General features: G+C 47.5%; 1 protein-coding gene across 3 annotated transcripts in view; it reads right to left on the reverse strand.

Annotated features, from left to right (window-relative positions):
• The window catches only part of B3GNT2 (UDP-GlcNAc:betaGal beta-1,3-N-acetylglucosaminyltransferase 2), a 28,982-nt gene extending 23,167 nt beyond the window's left edge, over nt 1–5,815 (reverse strand). The window contains exons 1-3 of one of the 3 annotated variants that reach the window (XM_035893181.1): nt 5,068–5,815; nt 3,848–4,302; nt 2,194–2,285 (exon numbers count right to left, since the gene is read on the reverse strand). The gene's annotated coding sequence lies outside the window, so the exon portion shown is untranslated. Of the gene's footprint in view, nt 1–2,193; nt 2,286–3,847 lie in introns of all 3 variants that reach the window. The other 2 variants (XM_035893292.1, XM_035893356.1) reach the window with 2 other exon arrangements.
• Between the last annotated feature and the right edge of the window lie 1,224 nt (nt 5,816–7,039).

Raw genomic sequence — 7,039 nt, forward strand, 5'->3', positions numbered from 1 at the left:
CCCGCCCCGGCCCTGTCGCCGTGGCGCCCGCCCGCAGCCCCGCCTCCTGTCCGCCATGTTCTCCCTCGACGCCTCACCCCCTTCCTGAGGTAAAACATCCCGAGAAGATGGAATCGGTGTCTCCCGGGTGTCCACAGACATCTATAGCTCATTGTAAAGCACACCAGCGCTGACTGTCAGCACTGGAGGGAGGTGTCACCCGGGGTCTCCCCCCCAAGAGGAGGGTGTCGGTTTGGGGGGCATTTCCACAGGAAGGCAGCAGCACTTGACCCAGCAGAAAGGCAAACACCAACACATTTATGTCTGTCGGCTTCATTTGCAGAGAAGGTGAGGTTGCACCTCCTTCTCTCCCTGCTGTAATAAAAACATGCTTTCTAAGGTAAACACCTACTGTTTTTACAGACTGGCAACCTTTACAGCCACAGGGGCTGCTGGTTGCGGCTACAAAGCATCTTTGTGACAATGTTCATTCCTTCTGGTTTTTTTCCACATGATATCACGCAAAAGAGGAAAATCCCCAGCCAGTGATGCTCCACATTAAGTTTAAAAAATTTTTGTCCTTTTTAAGCAAGGTAATTGCAGCTGGCTCAGTTTTATGTGGTGGTCTGGAAAGCTTTTGTTACTGAGTCCAGGGGGGAGAAGAAAAGGACTGGTTTAGGCTGTCAGTGCTTCCCTTAGTAAGGAAGTTTCTGAGAGTTTCAGATTTTGGAAATTTGCCCTCCTGATACTAATCATGCATGACTCACTCATTAGTAACCCTCTTTGTTTTGTTGTTTGCTTACTTGCTAAGTTGATGAGACTACAAATCTTGGCCAAGCATCCCTATTAAAACGAACTAGAGAAATCTCTGAGACCCAGGATGCTTACTGAAATGTTTTACATGTGTGCTGTTACAGCAAGGAGTACAGTCTTCAGTCTCATCGTGGCCAGATCAATAGCAACCAGCAGACAGATTTACAGTTCACATGGACTGTGAACCTCACAGCTTTTTGTCCTATACAGGAAGAAAATGAACACATGCCATTTGTTTCTATTTTTAGCACCTGCACTCTCAATCCAATATAAGGAGAGGCCCAACCAGAGCAATTATCCCAATGTCACCTGGCACCGTCATTTAAAAACTATTTTTACTGCAAAGGGAGAGGTAAGCACGTCCCCACAATCCACGAAAATATACATTTATGCCCTTCCATTTTATAGTGTCCATTTTCACCAAGACTAAGTAGCTGATGTGCACAGCCATAGACACGACTGACTTGGTAAACAGCATGAGTATCCACAGCACGTACTGAGCTCCCCATACGCACTGTCATTAAATATTGGAGGCCCATAGAAAACCTGCAGCGAGTCTCCTGGAGCTGCTCCAAAATCTCATTCAGGAGCCTGGAAGGAACGTCCCCATCCATGATGTATTGGGAGGGACACTGCATATTTCATTCCTCTTCAGCTATTTATATATGTAGTTCACGTTTGAGTAAAGCTGTCCTGTTCATCAAAGTAGAAAGATTACAGCAAAGGGAGGAATTGCCCTAAATCGGCAAGCATCTTTGTCCATTAAGTAACACAAGGCTCAAAATGAGAATTAAGCGTCTGGCAGCCAAGAGCTTGGCTCCACTGCATGGGAAATTTCATAACAATATGTTTTGAGATCAATTAAAAAAAAAGGAAAACACAAAAATCAACTAGAACAGTGTGTCACGTAACACTGGGTGCTAAGAAGCCTGGGAAAAACACATCAAAGCTGAAAAGTTTGGACGATGGTGGAATAGCCTGCTGTCTTTGGGGGAAAGACATTTCTCCCTCCTCCCAGTTCCACACCCATGGCTGTGCCTGCTCCTGTGTAATCGCACCGACGCCACTGGTCACTGGGCTGCATTGTGAAACCTTGAGGGAGGGGAGGTGTTTTAATCCAAATATATTCCCTGATCCAATTGGCAGCCAAGCCTCAATAATTAGCTGAAAGGAGGAAAAATACCTAGAACCAACATTGCCACCGAGCACAGAGTATTTTCAAACCATTGCCTAACTGTGATGCCTCCGCTGTGCTCTGTGCAGCTACACCCTAAAAACCTCAGTGAGGGATAAGGCAGGAGCTCACTTTCCAGCCCCACTCCCCTGAGTGCAGGCAGCTCGACTTTCCCCAGATCTGTGCATCATGCCAGGAAAAGAGTTAAGCCTGGGGAGGTTTCTTACCTGATGCTGCCAACTAACAGGTCCCGGTACAAATAACAGTGAGCGTAGCACCATCCCGGAGCAGGGGCTGCAGGGCTTCAGTGTGCCTCAGCCTGTTACAATGGTATGAAAACAGCTCCAGCTCTAAACTCAAATCTCCTCTGTCAGTCATCAGGTTTAATAAAGTCTCATTAGCACAAAACAATCCCACAAAGCAACTCCTGTCCCACCATGACATCCTCCCTTTAGGCTTCACTCCAAAGCAGCCTCCTTCCCTCCTGCCCCATGCAGTCTTGCTGGGGACCAGGACACCTCCCCATACGCCCCTGTTCCCACTAGCATTTAAGGGAGGGATCTTATTTAAAAGCACCTTGGTAACTCTCAGATTTATATGTATTTTATTTCTATCTCCTTCTCCCTTTTCAGCAGGTCCTGTTGCTTGCAGCCACTGAGACGGGAGAAAACAACACTGTCAAGTGAGGATGCGAATCCACCTGATGCCCCGCCATCCCGTGTCATGACCTGATACAACCTTATACATTAATTAATGGGAACGTGTTCCTAACAGCACCCAGACATGCTGTTCCCGGGCTTTTGCTTTTGTTGTTGATGTTGTTGCTTTCCACAGGTCCTGCTGGAAAAGAGGATTTTGTATCCAGCTGTTGCGACAGGTAGTGGGGTGCCAGAGTAAGGAGTAACCTCATGAAAATACTCTTTTAAAGCACTGATGATGGAGTAGACACTAATTACAGTGTGACTGGTAGGGAGTATGGTCCCTGGGCCACCTCCAACGTGCATGGTAGGACAAAGCAGGACATGAGGGACCACATCTAAACACAGAAGTACAACCTCTCCTGGATGGCTGGCTGTGCTTGGGTGAAACTAAGGAAGCCCTGAAAAATTTTATGTTAAAATTGTTCTGCAGTTTGCTTGAATAGAAAGGAAGTGGGATTTTCATGTTTCAGGTCTGTAAAGCTGAGCTTTGTTACAGACACGGTAGTAAATTTTTGCTTTCTTTTTTGTCCTCCTGAGAAAGAGAGCAAATGCTTTTGATTGCAGCTGTTGTCAGCGGCATGTACACTTTAATTTGGTCTGAAGCTGCAATAACTTTTTGCCTGCATATTCAAAAATATCACCTCCACTCGGCATCGTGATGCAAATTACGAGATTCAGTGCAGAGCTCTTGCCACTGAGTTGCAGAGCAACAAACATTTCTCAGGGGCTGGTTACAGGGAAGTTGTATGTTCACAGCATTGGTGTTGCCTGAGTTGTTCCATAGGTAGCGTGACATGCACGACAGCCAGGAAAGAGAGACTTTTAAAAGAATTCACCTCTCATTTTTCATCAAGTTCAAAATCGTTTCTATTTTGTCCAGGCTATTTATTCATTGCTGCCATAGCAATTGGGTTCACTGGAATAGAAGCTGATTGGTAGGCTACCACATTTACAGTTATGGAAATGAGCTGTGTACATTGGCCTTTCCTCTAGCATTTGCCTATTAATTAATAATTGGTACATTGCCAGGAGCAAAGGAGAAGTAGGAACGAGTCCCAGGTTATAAAATCTTCAAGGTTATCTCCCAGGCTCATCGCAGCCGCTGCTGGCACGACCTCCCCCAACTAGCGGACACTAGGTTCTCCCTTGAGCCTGTGTATTGCCTCAGATTCCCAGGTACCTGCTTGCAGCCACCCTTGTGAACGTAGTCAGTGCCTTCTCCCTGGTAGCAGCTCAATGTGAGGGACCAACACCCATCTCATTGAATCACTGACCAGCTCTTTTCCCCAGGGAGCACCTGTAAGTCCATCATGGCTGGTAGTCATTTACATGAAGGAAGTGCTTCGCCAAGACTCCTCACACCACATCCCATAATAATAATGACGTCTCTTAGCAACACAGCCCCTGCTCCAAAGTGTGCACCCACCACCTGGGCCAAAAAGGCTTCTGGCTGCAGGCACACGTGTACTGAAACGCTTCCCAGCCTCCCTCTTGTAAATACTCACCTAGTTCTCCTGGGTCAAATGCTCCCGTAAGGCAGTGCAGCTGGAATTTATTTTCTGTGATGGACCAAAGCTTATCCAGGATGCAGCCCTATCTGATTTTTGTGGACAGACTGGTGTGGCCAGAGGACACCTGGAAAGCATGAGACTAACCTGAGTGTGCTTCTGTGACCAAGGAGCATAAGAATGCAAGATAAGAGGTTAAAATTTAAATAATAATAGGAGCCTAAAGATTGGTCCTGTGGCATGCCTGCACTTCAGCAGCAACCCTGATTTTCAAACACTGAAGATAAGAAAAAAATAAAAATGCAAAGCTGACATGCAATTGGAGCTGGTGCATCTCAGCTCCTCCAGGAATGAACCTGGGTTTTCCCACCCAAATGTTTGAGCCTGGAATTCAGCCAAGCAAAGAGCCTCTCCCAGGGCAGGCAAGGTTAGTCAGCAAGGCTTGCCAGTGATGAGAACATAACATTTCAGAAATCTCTTCACAGTCATTTTCCCCATTTTCTCCCCCCAACACCCACGTGCAAACCCGCACAGCAAGAGCAACCACTACAGGGCTGTTTTGCTTCACTTCCCTTTGCTTTCATGCCTGGGGGAGATGCTCGTGGTATGCTCAGCTTTGGCAAAACCACTCAAGTTGAAGAGATTGGGACATCCATCCATGTCCTCCAGAGCACCACTTTTTCTTCTGGAGCGTTGAAGCTTGCTCTTGCAGGCAAAGCAGGTCAGGCTAGCAGTGGCAGGAAGAAATTCACCCCTGCTACATTGTGTGCTGTCATTTGCAAGCTGTGGGCAGAGCGGCACTGTGCTCATATTGATTCACATTTGCCAAGAATAATTACTCCCTGAGCTGCTTGGATTCAAGTCAGTGTTTCCCTGCTCTAGAAGGACATACCTGCCTTTTGCAGACAAAGGCTGCAGTAACTAACAGTGTTTTCCTCCCAGTCGGGCTCCTTTTCCTTGCAGACAGAAGGCACAGCAGTGCAGAACGCAGGCAAGAGGATGGAGAAAAATCCACTTGAAGTTCAACTTCTGTGTCAGCAGAAGCTGGACAATAATTACTTTGCAAACAACAAAAATGTGCCCGCTATGTACAGAATGTGTCCCAGAAACACGAGCCCCTTACACCTCTCCTTACCTCTCTCTGTTCAGAGGCATCCTACAGCATTTTGCAGCAACACATGAAGAGCTGCAAAACTGAAAACTGCCAGGTAGCAGAGGCTGCTTTGAAGGTGAGAAAACTGATTACACTAAGGAAAATATGTACTGGACCCACTTCAGCTGAACTGTTTCCTTTTTGTTTTTATTTTTTAGCAGATGTGGTTTTAAGCACCAGCAAAACCCCAGCTGTGGGAAAACCGCCAGTCCCCACATGTAACTTAAGCATGTCCTGGATGAGGCTTTGCTGCGTGATTTCCCTCGGATTCTTGCGGTGCCAGCTTGGATAAGGTGACTCCATTAAAACCAGTCCTGTATCTGGAAGGGTGCTGTCATCCACACTGGCTGTTTCTGGGTGGCAAAGAAAACTAAGCCAACGCTGTGCACGGGAGGTTTTTCAAGACACTCCCAACAGTTTGTCAGAGCATTTGCAGCCCCCACCGGAGTGAAATCGTGCTCAGCCAGCGGGGTTGCAGACCAGCGGCAGTGGCACACAAGTGTTTTGCCACAGGGGCTTGGGGCTGGCACTCCTCCCTGAGAGCTCCTCCTTTGCATGACATGAGCAGAAGGGTCTCCAAAACCAGGGTGGGGAGAGTGGCCCTGTCTCAGGGGAGCAGCAGTGGCTGGCTCCTAGGGCTGCAGGGCTGGGGTGGGACCTAGCCAGGCTGTTTGAAAGCTCCCTCCGAGGCACTTGTCAGGCCCTATCCAGAGGGAGATGCAGGGCATCCTCATTTTTGAGCCAGCTCTTTGGGGACCCTAGCAGGACAGCTGTTACAAACCCTGATTTCAGTCCCGCTGCCCCCCACATCCATGCTGGTCCCAGGGTGTAGGCATCCGTCCAGCACATTGGTTGCCCAGCTTGCAGAGCACCCAGGGGCCTTGCTTTCTGCTGGGAAGCTCCTGCCCCGCACCATCTGGCTGCTGATGGCTTCTCGAAGGAGCTCAGGACTCATCTGATTTCCCCCAGGCCCCACAGATCCCCCATAACCTTTTAACATGTATTATGTAAAAGCCACCTCAGAGACCGCAGGCCTTTTGCCATGCTGCATTGCTCAGTTACACACACCCATTACCACCCGACCTCATTGAAACGAGCAGAGGCCAGCAGTACCTCCTGGGGTGCAGGATATGGCCCCCGGCATATCAGAATTACAATACATCAAAGAAAGAGATCACAAAGTTTTTATTCTGTTATTGTTGGATCTGCAGATAAACTTCAGAAATAAAAGAAGAAAACAGGGCAAAGGGAAATTAAATAATCCACGTATCTAGTTTTAATATCCAGCCTCATACCTCCAGGTTACTGAAAAATGACCTGGAGGGACGGTATCTCCTGCATTAGGGACTGAAATCAGCAACATAATCAGAGTAAATTAAGGGTTTTCTTGAAGCTCCTTGATGGAGAAATCCCTCTGACATGGATGTGTGCTCACTATAAATAAATAAAACTTCAGAAACCAGCACACAGCACAGATGAGACCTAGCCTTGTAAATTAGTAAACCATTGCCCCATGTATGAAATCACTGCAGGTTTTGTACCTGATCCTGTACATATTTAACACACACACACCCACCCACCCACCCATGTAAATAGTCTTCTGAAGTTAATGGAGCTGTACTAATTTGCAATGGCTGGGGATTAAGCTGCTGGGGTTAAGCATTTCTGCCAGCTCTGATTGCAGCACATTGTACTTACAGGGCTGTAGGAT

This window comes from Egretta garzetta, unplaced genomic scaffold (genome assembly GCF_000687185.1).
Source record: "Egretta garzetta isolate BGI_Z169 unplaced genomic scaffold, ASM68718v1 scaffold360, whole genome shotgun sequence".
NCBI classification, from domain to species: Eukaryota; Metazoa; Chordata; class Aves; order Pelecaniformes; family Ardeidae; genus Egretta; species Egretta garzetta.